The sequence below is a fragment of the Nomascus leucogenys genome, chromosome 3 (genome assembly GCF_006542625.1).
Source record: "Nomascus leucogenys isolate Asia chromosome 3, Asia_NLE_v1, whole genome shotgun sequence".
In the NCBI taxonomy this organism is placed as follows: Eukaryota; Metazoa; Chordata; class Mammalia; order Primates; family Hylobatidae; genus Nomascus; species Nomascus leucogenys.
The window spans coordinates 12,170,608-12,187,605 of record NC_044383.1 but is presented as its reverse complement, the minus strand read 5'-3'; positions in this window follow the sequence as shown (position 1 = coordinate 12,187,605).

The following is a 16,998-nucleotide window of genomic DNA, read 5'->3' as shown; positions in this document are numbered from 1 at the left end:
CAGGGAGGCAGGGGAGGGAGGGGAGGCAGGGGAGGCAGGCACATTCAGTGTAACTTTTATTTTAAAAATTCAGTGCATAAGTGGACCCATGTAGTTCGAACCCATGTTGTTCAAGGGTCAACTGTATTTTTTTCATCCTTTTGTTATTACCCTAACCAGATTGCCCTCCATCACTACTCTCTTACTGACAAAATATTGCTGGATCTTAATATTGTATCCAATCTGAGTACTTCTGTCTTTTGATGGGTCAATTTATATGTATTGCAATTATGGTTACATTAGGATTTACTTCTGCCATTTTACTTTTTTCTCAATTTATTATACTTTCTTTTGTGTATTTTTTTCTTTTTGTTTCTTGCTTTCCATTGGGTAAACTTTTCACCTGTTAGAAACTTATACATTCTAGTTTTGTTTTCTGGTAGTTGCTCCTAACTTGTTAAGATCCATAGTTACATTCTCCCCATCTATTTCTTCATCTTAACAATACTTAATCTTTCACTGAACAAAGAAAGTGCCTGTCCCCACCTGCCTCTATCCTCACCTTCTTCTCCTAGCCCATCATCCTAGGTTCATTATGTTGCAAATTTTATTTTGGGTTGTTATGCACATCAACAATGGTAGTTCTGAGGACAAACATCAATCAGTCTTTCTTCTGGAGGCGGATGACTTCAAAGACATTTCTTTGGGGTCTTCCTTCTTCACCTAAGTAAATTTGAAAGACATATGCTAGAGAGTGGGCTGCTTTCTCCTGGTAGAGTATGATATAGCTTTTGACTCACAGGCAATTAACACAAATAAACCTTACCACATGAATAAACATCAAATCATCACAAACAACACTTTAGCCCTGGAAACCTGGCGGGTGAGAAAGGAATGTTTCACCATTCCCAGGAGACAAGCAATCTCACTTCATTACTGGATGATAGCCCAGGGTGCTGCCCCACGTCCCAAACCACACTCTTCTAAACAGCAGGGTACCTATGTTTATGAAGGGTTGTAAGTGAAAGGTACACATTAAGCAAATATGCATAAGCCAAGACATGCCCATAGTGATAATTTCACACACATATACTGCAGTACAAACATACCTCAGTGGTAGTTATATGTGTTTCTACACACACACACCCACACACTCATATACACACATACTGTCTCTAAACAATACTTTAGTTTGACAATACAGTACTTAAACTCCCCTAGACTCATTTTTTTAACATAAGTTCCATATTATCATAAGCGCTGGGATTCAATAGCAGGCAAAAGCTGTCATGCCCGAGGAGAACCAAAACCTAAAACACCTAAATAACCCTTTTACTGAGCTCCCATTAACAGAGCTTCCTATCAGCCAACATTTTAGCCCAGTCCCCTCCTTCCATGTGCTCTTTAAAATCTGATTTTAATTGTCTCATAACTGGAGTTTCCCCAGGCTTCATAAGCCTTTGGATATAAATGAGATTATATTAAATTAATGCCCAGATTCTGCTGACTCTTAAACTTCACCTGCTTCTCTGCAAGAAATCAGCCCTCTGCCTTGGTTTTCTGCAGTTATTTCTAAGAGACCACAGGAGCATGTCACCTACCTCCTCATTCCAGCCTTCCTACTTCTCCCTAAGGAAGGCACATGTGTCATGCCTTCCCCTTCACTGCCAGGGTGATGTCACACCCACCCTGAGAGATCTAATTGCATATCTACGGAGGAATGAGGAGGTGACTCTTCTTCTCCAGTCTACAGTGGTCCATCACCATCAAGGCACCTAAGCCACACTACTGATGTTCAGAATCTTACAAGTGCTTTGTTGAAACAGCTCCTTCAGCTCTTCGTTTGCAGCTTTCTCTCTCACCAGGGATCAGACCTCATGGTCCATGGAGGCAGGCTGGGAAGGAGGGGGCAGGTCGCTACCATCTCCAACTTTCCTCCCAAAGACACACGTACAGAAACCTTCACACAAAACTCTGATTCCACCACCTTCTCCAATGGGGATAAATATTAAGACATTATATTTAGCCGTGGGATATTAAGTCATGGCAAAGTTGAAACCCAAACAAACCCCGAATCTTGGTTTAGACTTGGTTGAAACATCTGCTATGCTGATGACTCCTTTTGTAACTTTCCTCTCCCTGAAAAAATTCTGGATGTTTTGAGATGCCCATTTTATTCCACAAATATTTTTGAGGTCTTGTCATGAAGGCAGGATGGCATCCAATGAATTGTTTATATATTGATTATTCCATAACAGCTTAGTCATGATAGAACCATGTTTTGTATTTCAAAGCTGTGATGGTTATTAGGGCTGTTTACAAGAACCCTGAGTCACCTCCTTCCAGGTACATGGTGAGATTGTTTTTTCATGGTTTCTTGAAGTTAGGCATAGCCTTGTGGCTTGGTTTGACCAATGAAAAGTGTGCAGTCTGATGACTGTCCTTTCCAGAAAGATATAATTATCAGTGTAATACACCGCAGCACACACTTTTCTCTGCTATAAAGATTGTTGAATAACATGAAAGACAAGCCTCCAACAGCCTGGGTTTCTGAATATCTATAAGGAGCAGAATCATCTGTGACCCTCATAGGATATGTAGCCTGAATGAGAAATCTTAGATGTTTTAAGCCACTAAAATGTGGGGAATCTTTGTTAACATGCATAACCTTATCCCTCCTGACTAATATAAAGGGAGAAGCATGCTAGAAATGTCTTTAGGATTGAAAATTCAGGGCCATTGCCTTGCACAACTGCAGGTGGCACCATTCATGCTATATCCTATGAACAGCATGCATGAAAACACAACCATTCATTCTGTGTTCTATGTCCCTGGAATTAGGCAGTACTTTGAAACTAAATAAATATATATATTTCCTGAGTTTTCTGTCAAGTTTAACTCATGAATGGGGGCATTCCCCAATTTTGTGCCTGGGGAAGAAATATTCTATTTTACCATATATGTAACTTTTAGATCTTCCTTTGCAGTGTCATCTCAGTACCATGATTTACTGTAAGGCAGTAGTTCTCAACCAGAGGCTAGAGATGGGAGAATCTTGCCCCCCAGGAGATATTTGGAAACGTCTTGGGGCACTTTTGTCCCATCTGAAGGCAGGGGGCACTAATGGTATGTAGTACACAGAGGTCAGTGATGCAGTGAACAGCAGCCCCCACTTCCCAGGTAGACATTTCTCCTTTGTACTGGCCAAATGCCCTCCTTCATTGAGAATAGAAAGGAGAAAATGTTTTGATGGTCTAAAGCGGAAGTCCCCAACCTTTTTGGCCCCAGTGACCGGTTTCATGGAAGACAATTTTTCCACAGATCAGGAGGGGTGGGGAGATGGTTTCAGGATGAAACTGTTCCACCTTAGATCAACTGGTATTAAATTCTCATAAGGAGGGTGCAACCTAGATCCCTCCCATGCACAGTTCACAGTAGGGCTCGCGCTGCTATGAGAATATAATGCTGCCACTGATCTGATAGGAGGCGGAGCTCAGATGGTAATGCTCGCCTACCTGCCATTCACCTCCTGCTGTGCCGCCCAGTTCCTCGCAGACCACAGACCAGTACTGGTCTGTGACTCAGGGGTGAGGGACCCCTGGTCTAAAGCTCAAGGAGGCGGAGCATAACGTTCCACTCCAGTGTGCACCTTACCCGGTGGCTTCCTTCCCAGGAGCACAGTATGTAAGCAGGGAAAGGAGTAACCTGCTTTGCAGCAGAGAGGCCTGGCAAACACTCCTCAGCAGGCAGTTAATGTCAGCATCAACAGCCATGAGTCATGTTGATAGAATGTACCCTAGACACGGTATGATAAGAATAGCACCTTACCTCCCCCAAACCCATAACCCTACCCTGATCATGAAAAAAAGAATCAGAAAAAAAATCCCAATTGAGGGACATTTTATGACATACTTGACCAGTATTTCAGATCAAAATGAGGAAAGTCATCAAAAACAAGGGAAGTCTGAAAAACTGTCACTGCCGAGGGGAACCTTAGGAGACATGACAGCTAAACGTGATATGAGATCCTGGGTGGGATCCTGGATGGGATTCTGGAACCAAAAAAGGAGATTAGATGAAAGCTATGGAAATCAGAATAGCACATGGACTTAATAATGTATTAATATTAATTCATTTGTTATGACAAATGTATCACACTAATAAAACATGTCAGCTGGGCATGGTGGCTCATGCCTGTAATCCCAGCACTTTGGGAGGCTGAGGCAGGCGGATCACTTGAGGTCAGGAGGTCGAGACCAGCCTGGCCAACATGATGAAACCCCATCTCTACTAAAAATACAAAAACTAGCTGGGCTTGGTGACACATGCCTGCAATCCCAGCTACTCTGGAGGCTGAGGCAGGAGAATTGCTTGATACCGGGAGGCAGATATTGCAGTTAACTGAAGTCATGCCACTGCACTCCATCCAGCCTGGGCAACAAAGCAAGACTCCATCTCAAAAAAAAAATAAAAAAGTCAATAACGGGGAAACTAGGTGTGAGGTATACAGGAACTCTATTATCTTTCAATTTTTTTGTAAATCTAAAATCATTCTAAAATGAAACACATTTTAAAGATGATATGAGGGATATAGGAGAACTATAAAGAATCTTCCAGCAGTTACAAAGGTCAAAAGTGAAATTGCTCATAAAGAGATATTACAGAAGTATACAATGAGTTGGACAAATGATCAACTCATCAGGTTCGACTCCCAGGAGTCCTGAGGACAAAAAAATAACCCTGTGTTTGAACAAATTTTTGAACACATACTACAGGTGACATGCTGAGAAATGACTCATATGTGAGCCACAGTAAGATTGTAATCTACTCACAAACTTACATGATATGATTGAACAAGACTGAATAGTGTCTGATAAAACAACATGAGCAGTGGTTTCCAAACTGTGCTCTGTTGAACCTGTGACCCACTGAAGTCTGGTCTAGGTCTGCTTAAACATATTTTAACTATTTTTACAGCTGTAATAAAAAGCAACACCATCTCACAACTGTCTCCTATAACCTAACACACAGGAGATCAATAACACACACATTTATACTTGGTTCTAAGAACTAAGCTTCTGCTGCCATCCCTGAATACAGGTTGGAATTTATAAAGGGGCATTAAGCAGAAGGGATGACACCTCATCCTCATCTTTTTACAAACACCCACCTCTGTGTGTGCTCTTTAGATATAGTTGTGCAAGTGAAGATTCCACCTAACATTGGACAAATTGCCTTCTCTCACACCAGCTACTTTAGTAATGAAAACTGGAAAAACAAAGTTGGCCGGGCACGGTGGCTCACGTCTGTAATCTCAGCATTTTGAGAGGCCAAGGAGGGCGGATCACGAGGTCAGGATTTTGAGACCAGCCTGACCAACATAGTGAAACCCCATCTCTACTAAAAAATACAAAAATTAGCCAGGCATGGTGGCGCATCCTATAATCCCAGCTACTCAGGAGGCTGAGGCAGGAGAATCACTTGAACCTGGGAGGTGGAGGTTGCAGTGAGCCAAGATCACGCCACTGCACTCCAGGCTGGGCAACAGAGCAAGACTCTGTCTCAAAAAAAAAAAGAAAAGAAAAAAAGAAATTAGAATTGTTGGGAGAATTAACCTAATTGACACAAAGTCCTTAACATGCTGCCTGGCCCATAGTGATGCTCAATAAATATTAGTTTGCTCTTTTAATTTCATTATACCATTTTTAGCCTGCTCTACTTGCCAACCTTGCAAGAGATAAGAAGTCTCATGTTTCAAAAACAAATCATGTTTATTCACGTTTCCATACTCACACCTCCCTCTATGTGGAGCACCCTTCTTTCAAGATCCTTTCAGATGAGGTCCTCTCCTTCCACAAACCTGTCCTTTCCAACACCCCTAGACAGGGGCAGTCTCTCTCCACCCATGTCCCTACAGTGCTGGGACCACACATCTCATATAGTCCTCATTAAACCATAAGCAGTTGTCCATATTTTTTTTCACTAATATATTGGGGTAAAATTGATATAATATAAAACCACTTAAAATGTATAATTTAGGCTGGGCGCGGTGGCTCACATCTGTAATCCTAGCACTTTGGGAGGCCAAGTCCGGCAGATCACGAGGTCAGGAGATCGAGACCATCCTGGCTAACATGGTGAAACCCCAACTCTATTAAAAATACAAAAAATTAGCCGGATGTGGTGGCACACGCCTGTAGTCCCAGCTACCCAGGAGGCTGAGACAGGAGAATCACTTGAACCCAGGAGGCGGAGATTGCAGTGAGCTGAGATCGCGCTACTACATTCCAGCCTGGGTGACAGAGTGAGACTCCATCTCAAAAAAAAAAAAAAAAAATTACAATTTAATGGCATTAAGTACATTCACAATGTTGTGCATGTATTACCATTAATTCTAAGAATTTTCATCACTTCAAAAGGAAATTCTGTAGCCATTAAGCAGGTACTCCCCATTCCCACCTGCCCCCAGTTCTGGCAACCACAAATCTTTCTGTCTCCATGGATGTACCAATTTTTGATATTTCATGTAAATTGAATCATTCAATATGTAGCCCTCAGTGTCTGGCTTCTTTCACCTAACATAGTATTTTCAAGGTTCATCCATGTCGTAGCATGTATCAGCACTTTGTTCCTTTTTATGGCTGAATACTGTTCCATTGTATGGCTTTGCCACATTTTTATTCATTTGTTGATAGACATTTGAGATGTCCACATCTTTTGGCTATTGTAAATAGGTCTGCTGTAAACATTCATGTATTTTTTAATGTCTGTTTTCAATTCTTTAGGGTATATACTTAGGAGCAGAATTGCTGGATCACAGGCTAATTCTATGATTAAATGTTTGAGGAAACTCCAAACTCTCTTCATAGTGGCTGCACTATTTTACATTCCCAGCAGTAGTGTGTGAGGGTTCCAATTCTCCATATCCTCACCAGCACTTTTTTCCTTTTTATTATTTATTATTATTATTTAATTATTATTATTGCCATACTAGTGGGTATGAAGTAGTTACTCATTATGGTTTTATTTTTGAGACAGAGTCTAACTCTGTTGCTCAGGCTGGAGTGCAGTAGTGTGATCTTGGCTCACTGCAACCTCTGCCTCCCAGGTTCAAGCAATTCTCCTGCCTCAGCCTCCCGAGTAGCTGGGATTACAGGTGCGTGCCACCACAGCCAGCTAATGTTTGTAATTTTTTTTTTTTTTAGTAGAGATAGGATTTCACTATGTTGGCTAGGCTGGTTTCAAATTCCTGACCCTCGGCCTCCCAAAGTGCTGGGATTACAGGTGTGAGCCACCGTGCCCGGCCTCATTGTGATTTTGATTTACTTTTTGTCAGTGGCTAAAGATGTTGAGCATCTTTTCATGGGCTTGTTGGGCGTTTGTATAACATTGGAACATGTTGGTTATTGAGCTTTACACCCTCTGTGCCCTCGAGGCTGTGAGCTCAATGACAGTGGAGGATGCCGCTCCTTCTCCTTTGTGTCTTCAGTGCAAAGGGCAACTGACATCGTAGGGGAAAAAATACCCAAAATCTCTTCTCTTAAAAATGAGCCGAATAAAGTAAAGAATATCCCAAGAGATTCTGCCAGTGGTAGAAGCTGTGAGAATCAGGGTGGAGAGGACACCAACCAGGTGGAATGGGCACACCTATGAGGTGGGACGTCAGCTGGGACTTGAGGGATGAGCAGATTTTGATCTAGATCCCCAACTCCTCCTTTCATCTCCATTAATTCATTTGTTCATCAACGCAATAAACAGATCCTGAGTGATTACATCGTGCTGGGAGGCAGGAGCTTTGGCGGGCTCTTGCGTGTTTGAGATACAGGGAATATCTGACATTGAGGCCTCACACCTGCCTCAGGTCCGCCCCCGTCTGTGGCAAGCACCCTCCCAGCGCCCCATACCTATAGCTGCTCCTAACCTGGTGTTTCACTCTCTATCACAAGCTGATGGACCTATAACATGTAGAAATGAAAATAAGATGAGGGTTCAAAGTACTTTATTGGTTTACGTGATTCAAAACTACGTCATATTTAAACTTCATGCAGATGTATTCTCTCTTTTTTTTTTTTTTTTTGGTTACAATCTGTTTCCCACCATCTTCCCGTCACTCCCCAAGGGCTGGAGTTGACACATTTGCCCTGGCTATTTTCTTTGATTATTCAATTAAATAATCCCAGGGATTTTCAAAAATGTTGAAATTCTTATTTCCTAATTCTATAATTACAGTGCTCAGAGATGACCTTCTGCTCATTGATATCATGAATAATAGTTATCATACATATCTGCACACACCTGAAAGTTTAAAGAGGCCTCTCACAAAGATGATCTCATTTATTTTCCTCAAAAACCTGGAAAGTACACACTGCCACTCTCAGTTGACAGAAGAATAAACTAACAAAGAGGTGAGATGCCTTGCCCAAGTCCACACCATTGAAAGCCAAGTGACAAAGCCAAGTGACAAAGCCAAGACTTCATTTTAGCCCTTTTACTTTTAAATCTTCTGATATTTCTTATCTATAAGAGCATTACAGAAATTGTAGCACATGAACAAATTATGTTGTACCTGTGATAGTATTTTTTTTCTTTTTTTCTTTTTTTGAGATGGAGTCTTGCTCTGTCCCCCAGGCTGGAGTACAGTGGCGCAATCCCGGCTCACTGCAACCTCTGCCTCCCGGGTTCAAGCGATTCTCCTGCCTCAGCCTCCCGAGTAGCTGGGGTTACAGGCGTAAGCCACTACGCCTGGCCTGTGATCATATTTTTTAACAGGTGAGTAATAGTTAAAATTTGGCAAGCAGAGCTCCCTGCCTTAGTTTCCAATTCTCTTAACATTTTTCATATTTGATTTTTGGAAGCCAATTTCTTGGCAAGTGATCCAAACAACATTTCAAACCCAAGCCGTACCCTTGACGAAATGACTGTTTTTCCCAAAATAGTCCACGGGCAAACTGTTACACATTGTGCTCAATGACCAGGGACACAGCTGGCAAAAAGCACCATATAAAGTTTTTCTATTTGCTGAGATGGTTTCGTGCTTGATCCTCACAGATCGCTCTTAATAATTTAGTCACGCACTCCTCTGCAGTATATTGCTTCCACAATGCTAATTTAAACCATGTCAGTGTGCTTGCAATATGACTGACAATAGCCAAAATTTAAGACAAGGAATCGTTTCTTCAAATTAAATGTGTACTATTCAACTGTGAACATCATGCTTGAGATGCTAGTTAGAATTCTCTCTCTCCCTCCTTGTCCCCCTTTCTCTCTCCTATCTCCCTCTTTTCCCTCTCCCCCCTCCCCTCACTTCCTCTCCCTGTTTCTTCTCACCCTCTTTCTTTTCCTCTATCCATTTTCTCTCCCTCCCTTCCTCCTCCTCCTTCTCCTCCTTCTCTCTCTCTCATACACACACATACACACACATACACATGCACACACATGCACACACAAAATGCTCCCTGGAGAATTTCCAAGCATCTAACATACACTTTACTGAAACAGGCTGGACTGGACCACACACACAATAGCAAATTGCCTAAATAAGTCAGATGCATAAGCAACAGCCACTCAAGTGCAGAGAATGTTTAAACTTTAGGGAAAAAAACAATAAATTAAAGCACAGCCTTTCTTCTAAAGTGATTCCTTATTGAGGCTTCTGCTCTGAATTAGAAGGAGGTCGTGTCAGAGTGGTGTGCAGCGTATCTGGGGCCCACCCTGAACTCACTCTTTCTCCAGGACAAGTCAAGTGGCCCATGGAGAGGGCCAGCCCTGAGAAACAGAGTCCGCACTCAGCAACAGGAAGAAGGACTAAAGCCAGGGCTAGACTGTCTTGCAGTTTACTAAGATCATCTTTAAATCTTTCAGAAAGACAAGCCGTTGAGGTTTAAGGTCATTCTTCATGTAGGTTTTCAAAGCTGGCCTGCCCTGTTTGTCTTACCTGCTAGCAACAGACATCAAACACAGCCAGAGTTTTGAAAATACAAATAGATGTGTCACCCCACCCCCCACCACCATTCTTCCCATTGCAAAACCCAAACCCCAGATTGTGGCCTACAAGACCTCAGCACCATGACCATATGACCAGGCACCTGCCTACCTCTCCAAGCCTCCTCTTGCTCAGTCCCATCCAGTCATACTTGATTCTTTTTGTTTCATTCACTCCTTCAAGTCTGTTCCTGCCATGGGACCTTCTCCCAACTGAGTCCTCTGCTTGGAACTAGTCCTCAAGATCATCACAGGGCTGATTCCTTCTCTTTGTTCAGGTGTCAGCTTGAATGCCACCAACTCTGAGGGCTCCACAAGCCTTCTGAAATACACTAGATTATAGGTCACAGTTCTTTGTTCCCCAGTAAGACATCCACATCCTTGCCAGATATCTTTGCAGTGCCTGTCCCCTTGAGCAGAGCAGCTGCTTCTCTCTGTCAATATCAGTCATGTGATTTGCTTTGGCCAGAGGAACATGGGTGTAAGTGACACTGGGCCTCAGCTCAGGTCTGAGCTGAGGTCCTAAGAGCTGTTACATGGTCCTACTCAACCACTTGCTCTGCTGACAACCACAGTGAGAAGTACAGGCTCACATACTTACCAGTCACCATTTGTCTAAGGTGAATGAGGAGCCCATAAATAAACAAGAAGCCCTCAGATAAATCCTTGTTGCCACAAGCCACTGAGCTTTCAATGTCACTTGTCACATAGCAAAAACGCTAACATACTATGCAATTGTAAGTAACCCTCCTCAGGCTCTGTTATATCACTCTGTTTTGTTTTTATTGTAACATTTACATGCCTAACATGTCTTCTGATTTGTCTGTTGCTCATTTCCTTCTGTAAGTTCCATGAGGGCACTGTATTCCCAGCACCTGAAACAGTGCCTGGCTCATGATAGACATTCAGTCAATGTTTGTTTAATGAATGAATGAGATCCCAAGTCTTAATCATGGAAGGATTTGTATGTTTTCCAATCTGAAGACCCAATTCTATGAGACAGGAAACAAAAGCACTTTTTTTTTAGTTAAAAATTCAACAAACATTGTAATATCAATATCTGAGATAAACCTTATCAGAACTCTGATATTCCCAAGAAATTAATAAATGACTGGCTGTGTTTCATAATGCAAAAATACCAACTTGTCTTACGGTGACACAAGGGCTAAAATAACCATGATGATGATGATATGGTGATGGTGGTGATGAGGATGATGATGATAGTGGTGGTGGGAGTGCCAGTGGTAGTAATGACGAGGATGATGATGATGATGATGATGATGATGATAGTGATGGTGTCAGTGGTAGTGATTATGATGATGAGATGCTGGTGAAGGTGCCCATGGTTGTGATGATGGTGGTGGTAGTTCAGACTGGTTACCCCTACTGAGTTATCTGGGATTGAGTCTACCACACCATCCAAAACGTGCAGAGGAAATTAGCAACTTCTGACTGCCCCCAATAAGGAGATCTCTACTCAATCTACAATGCCAACTACTATACTGGCAGTGAGGGCAAAAGTAGGCAGGGTTCTTGTTCCCACAGAGGTCACAGGCTAGTGGAAGAGGGAGATTAATAATCACATACATAAAATTTCTCAATTGTAACTTTAAGAGGAACTACAAAGTGGCAGTGCAATGTTATAAGAGTCTGTAAGGGAGGATTCAGCCCAGCCAGGAAAGGCATGCCTGGGCAGTAATAAGGAATTAGAACTACAAGATGAGTATGACTCACCCAAGGGAATGAGGAGTCTAGACAGGGGGAACGGGGTGCATGGAGCCTGTGGTGTAGAAAAGAAGATCAGCTTGGCTAGAATTGAGAGGGCATGGGAAGGGTGGTTTAAGACAAGGCTACAGAGGCTAGAAGTGGCCAGACTCAACAGGGCCCAGTTGGCCAAGTCAATAAATTCCATGTTTGTTCTAAATAAGAAACAACTGGAGAGTTTTAAGCCATGGAGTCACATGATCAAATCTATCCTCTGGAAGAACCACTCTGGCTGCTGTGTGGTGAATGGGAACAGAGGGAAGATGGTTCCCAGAGTAGCTCGGACTAGGGTGTAGTGGGGGAGAGAGAGAGAGAGAGAATCACGCACATGCCAGAGCTCTTTAGGAGCTAAAATGGTGCTGGATTCAATATGAGGGATAGATAAAAAAGAGAAAGTTGTCAACGGTGAATTCCCCGTCTCCTGGCTTATGTAATGAGATGAATAGTGGTGATATTCACTGAGATAGAAGACACTAGCTGAACAACAGGTTTGGGGAGTGAAAAATCTGTTTGGACAAGTTGAGTGAGTTTCCTTCAAGAGATCAAAGAGACAATACCAAGTAGATAATCAGATATTCAGGCAAAAGGCAAACTCTGATGGAACGAAGTTAAGTTTGTGACTCCCCTGCTCAGAGGAGGTAACAGCAGCTGTGGCCATGAATGGGATGCTACAAGAAAGAAGAGGGAGTGAGGAGACAAAAAGAGTCTGGCACAGCCTTTCAAAACTTGACATCTCCTGGCCAGGGAGTAGATTAAACTCACAAGAGCCAGGGGAGACCAGGTAGATGGCAAGGAGGGAACCCAGAGAGAGTCTGAGCCTAGAATCCTAGGGACACCCACCCCACTCCCCAAATCCACCCTTCACACATTGGAGAATCCTCTTCACTTGTTTTATGTTGTGAAAAAAAAATTACTAATAGTAACTCTTTCAAGAGTAGTAACAGCTCTGAATGAGGCAAGTTTCTTAAGACCAGGACAAACCTGCTGTTTAGATGAAGTTCAGGGAAAGGTTTCCGAATCAAAAAGCCCTTCTCACTTACCAGAGGATGCTTAAAGTGTCCACAATGCCCAAGAAAGGTGAGGCATTGATTCAACTCACATGGGGGGCATCGAGTTCCAAGATTAGATCCCACCCTGTGGTTAACAAACCCATCAAATCAAACTGCAGTTATTAAGGATGTAAAGTACTCTTCTAGGGGCCTGGGTGTAAGGAGAAGAGTAGCTGGAGGTGGGAAGGACACTAAGAGGGGGACGGTGGGTGGAATAAGCAGGATTTAGACCATGAAGACCACATTCAAGTCCTATTCTAGCCACTTGATATCTACGCAGCTCGGACAGTCATTTAACTACTCTTCAGAACCGCATGGTCTCCATCTATAAAACAGGATAATGTTTTTCCAGAGGGTTGGCATGAGTATCAGAGTATTGGTCATAAACGTGCCCTGGAAACCATGAAGGCTACAACAGAAGTCGGTCACTGTGATTGTTTTCAAGTTGTGGGGCAAGGGAAATGCTTGGACTTCAGGCTGGGAACAGAAAGTCAGTGTAAACTGACTCCTCCGTCCCAGTCATGTTAGTGACTACATAATTCCAGAGAAACACTGAAGCCCTATGTCAGCATATGTACTGTAGAATACAGCATCAAGCAGCTACCCGGATGGTCTAGCATTCTCAATTCTCTTAAGTCATCCAAACAAGGTAGATAATTTATTACTCTACTTCATGGAGAGTAAAACCATCAATGAAGTAATATTGGGAAAGAATAAGGACTGTGGAACCAGGAAGACAGGTTTTGATTTCTAGTTCTGCCTCTTATGTGCTCTGTGACCTTGAGCAAATCATTTAACTTCTCTGGTCCTTAGTGTCCTTAAAAGTAAAATGGGGACAACTAAGTAGGTCAGCTAGCTCCTTCCCAGTCACTACTTATCTACTGCTCTGTGTCTTTTCCCCATAGCACTTATCACTACCTAAAGTTATCTTATTCATAATGCTTTCATTAACTGACTATCACTTCCAAGTAGACCATAAGCTTCATGACTGCAGGGAAAGCCTCATCCGTCCTGTTCACAGATAGACATCCAGGGCCAGATACATAGTAGAAATGCAATCAGTATTTGTGGGATGAATGAATAAATCCAACTGAAGGCATTAATCCTATTTTACAGCTGGAATCTGAGGCTCAGAGAAATGAAAGACTTGCTTAAGATCATGCTTGGTAGAAGGTGGAGAGGAGATTCAAGCCAAGGTCTGTTTAATTCTCAAGCCCACAATTCCTCCAGGACTCCACTCAGTCTTCCAAGAGGAATGTGGAGCCTGCATGTCTGGGAAAAGCCCAGCATCCCTTGGAACAGGGAAAAAAAAATCCATGCTCCCATGTGGCCCATAAGATCCTGCCTGCTTTAGCCCCACCTCCTCCTCCAATCTCATCTCACACCAAGTTCCTTGTTCATTAAATTCAAGCTACTGCAAATATACAAAGTGTGTTCTCACCCCAGGGCCTTTGCACTTGTTCTTTGCTAAGCCTGGACCACTCTTTCCCCAGATCTTCCTCAGAGCAGTGTTTTCTTACCATTGGAATCTCAGTTCATAGCAGGCGGGTGGGAGGCAGTAGGGAAAAGGCACTCCTTGACAGCATCAGCTACAGAAGCCTCTCATCTCCACCTTCCCCTGCCAATTCCCCAAGTCATTCTCTAGTTTGCCTACCTGTTTAGATTTCAGTGTTTATCAAGACCTGAACACATCATGTTTTTTACACGCTATTGTCTGCATCTTTCTGCCTCACTAGTAAAGGTTTCATGAGACCAAGAATCTGTAGCCTTGACGTCAACACCTGGCAAGTAAATAGTACCCACTGACTTACTGCACAAATGATATTATCCGTACGACAATTATTCAGACCAATTTCTGCTCTAGAGTTAAAAGAAGGAAAAGTCCTCTTCCCAGAAGCAGTCACTCCATGTTGAAATTACGATGAATTGATTTAAAAGGTTGTTATAAGGACTCAAATGAAATAACATTACATTTTTATTCAAAATCCAGACTAGGATAACATCTTTCAATGCTGTTTTAAAATATTTGTTGCATATCAAATATGTCCTAGAACCACGGTTATGACAATGAAAAGAAAGTTCCTGACTTCATTGAACTTAGAGTCAAAGACAGATGTGTAAACACGAAATTCCAAGAAGGCGTGGCAAATACCTTGTAGCAGGCTCTACGTGCAGAGCCAACTAATCTCTCACAGGAATCAGGGAAGGTGGGGGTGGGAGATGACATTTCAGTCGAGAACTCAAGGAAGAGGCAGGAGAAAGTACTTCAAGCACGAAGGACACAGGTATGAAGGTGACAAATACAAATGAATTCAGGGACCCAGGGAGAATTACAAATGAGCCTGGCCATCAGATATTGGCATATGAAACACAGCACGCTCCACATTTTGTTAAGCATACACTCATTTGGGTAATTTTCTATATTTTCACTTTTGGTAAAGAAAGATAAATATTTCTCTAAGAAAAACAAGAGTTATGATAAATTACAAACTGACAGCCTCAGAGTCAGGGAGACAATAGGGAGTGGTGGAGATGGTAGATTCAGAAAGAGCACAGGCCCTGGGTAGACCCAGTGTCGCTAGATCTTTTGATATTTCAAGGGAAGCTAGAAACCCAGATTTTTACTTTTAAAATTGCTTTTTTATGCTGACTCCTAAGATATTTAAACGATATATAAGCCAAGCAAAACACAGAAGGCAAGGATCGGGCTTATGGGTCCATAAAATGGAATTTTAAAAAAGTTTCTAAACAGGTTCATTTTGAATTTGATAGAATTGTTACCATTTGAAACTACATTCATCTTGAAAGTGCCCACCAGGCAGTAATAACAATAACCTATTCAGAAAGTAGGTAAGAGTAAGAATTTCATTAAAAGTTTTACCTAATAGCATAATACTGATAATCTACCTCTTTCCAAAATTACTATAGCACCATATCCATGCATAGGCTAAATCTGATACACAATTAGTAGAATTCCATGTGCAAAAGCATCTGTGAATTTTTTTTAAGTTTTTAATTTCAGACATGTACATTTAGAGAAAACTTTCTCATGAAGTTAGTGTTCGGTGCATCAGCCTAGCATGGTCAATTTAAACATGATACAGAATGCCACAGAGTAAACATTTAAACCCCTCCTTCCTTCTTAAAATGGGGGTGGTCTTTTGTCATATATTTTTTTCCCGTTTTCCAAGTATGAAAACTCCAGCGAGCAAATGGTTTCTGTTCAACTGTTCAACTCAACACCCTTGTCATTCTTCAGCAAGAGCTTTATTTAGAAGTTCCCAGAGAAATGAAAGTGAGAAAACCCGGTTCATAAAGAGAATGGATATAAAGAGCTCCATTAATACAGCTGCTGGGCCTGGAAAGTCAACAAAGCCTGATAATGTGTTTTATTTGGACCTATCCTCTACTGTGTGCTGGTGATAAGGAGGTGCTTGAAGCGTAGACATTCACTGTACTACACAAATTCAGCCCCTTATTGATTCTGAAACAATGCTCCCTTTCAGATCACACCCACTTAAGTGAATAATAATGAGGCAATACAGGGGAGAAGACGTGGTATGGCACTTGGAGCACAAGGAGCCAGCACAGTGGGGCTTTATTTCAGGTGCTGCCCACTGTCCAGTTGAGTCAATTCATTTACCCTCTGCATACACTCGTTCTTTGTGTGCAAAACGGGGCTGGAGCTCTTGCTTGCAGCCACATTACTTCTTCTTCTTTCATTTTAACCATTTGTTGAGGTACAACTGACATGTAAAAGGCTGTGCATATTTGATTATGCAGCTCGATGAGTTTGGGGATAACCATTACCACCATCAAGGCCATAAACACAGCACCTCTCGTTTCTTCCTGCCGCCATTATTACTATTATCATTATCATTTCTCCAAGGAACTCTGCAAGACTCAAGCTCTCATTTTATGGAAAGCTTGGCAGCCAGTCTCCGTACAGGCCATGCAAGCATCAGTCAGAGTTTCAGAATCAGATTTAGAAGGGATGTCAACAGGCACCTGGTCCAACCTTGGGTACCACACCCAGAACCCCCTTCAGGATTCCTCCTGTGGTTTCCACAGCCTGACTGCAGACTTCAAGTGCAACCATTGTTGCACTGTCACTGTCATCCCTTCTGTTCTCCCTGTCACTCTTTCTGCTCCAGTCACACTGGACTTCTGCAGTCTCATTCCAGCTGCTTGACTTTGCACTTGCCATTCCCTGTCACGGGGCTTG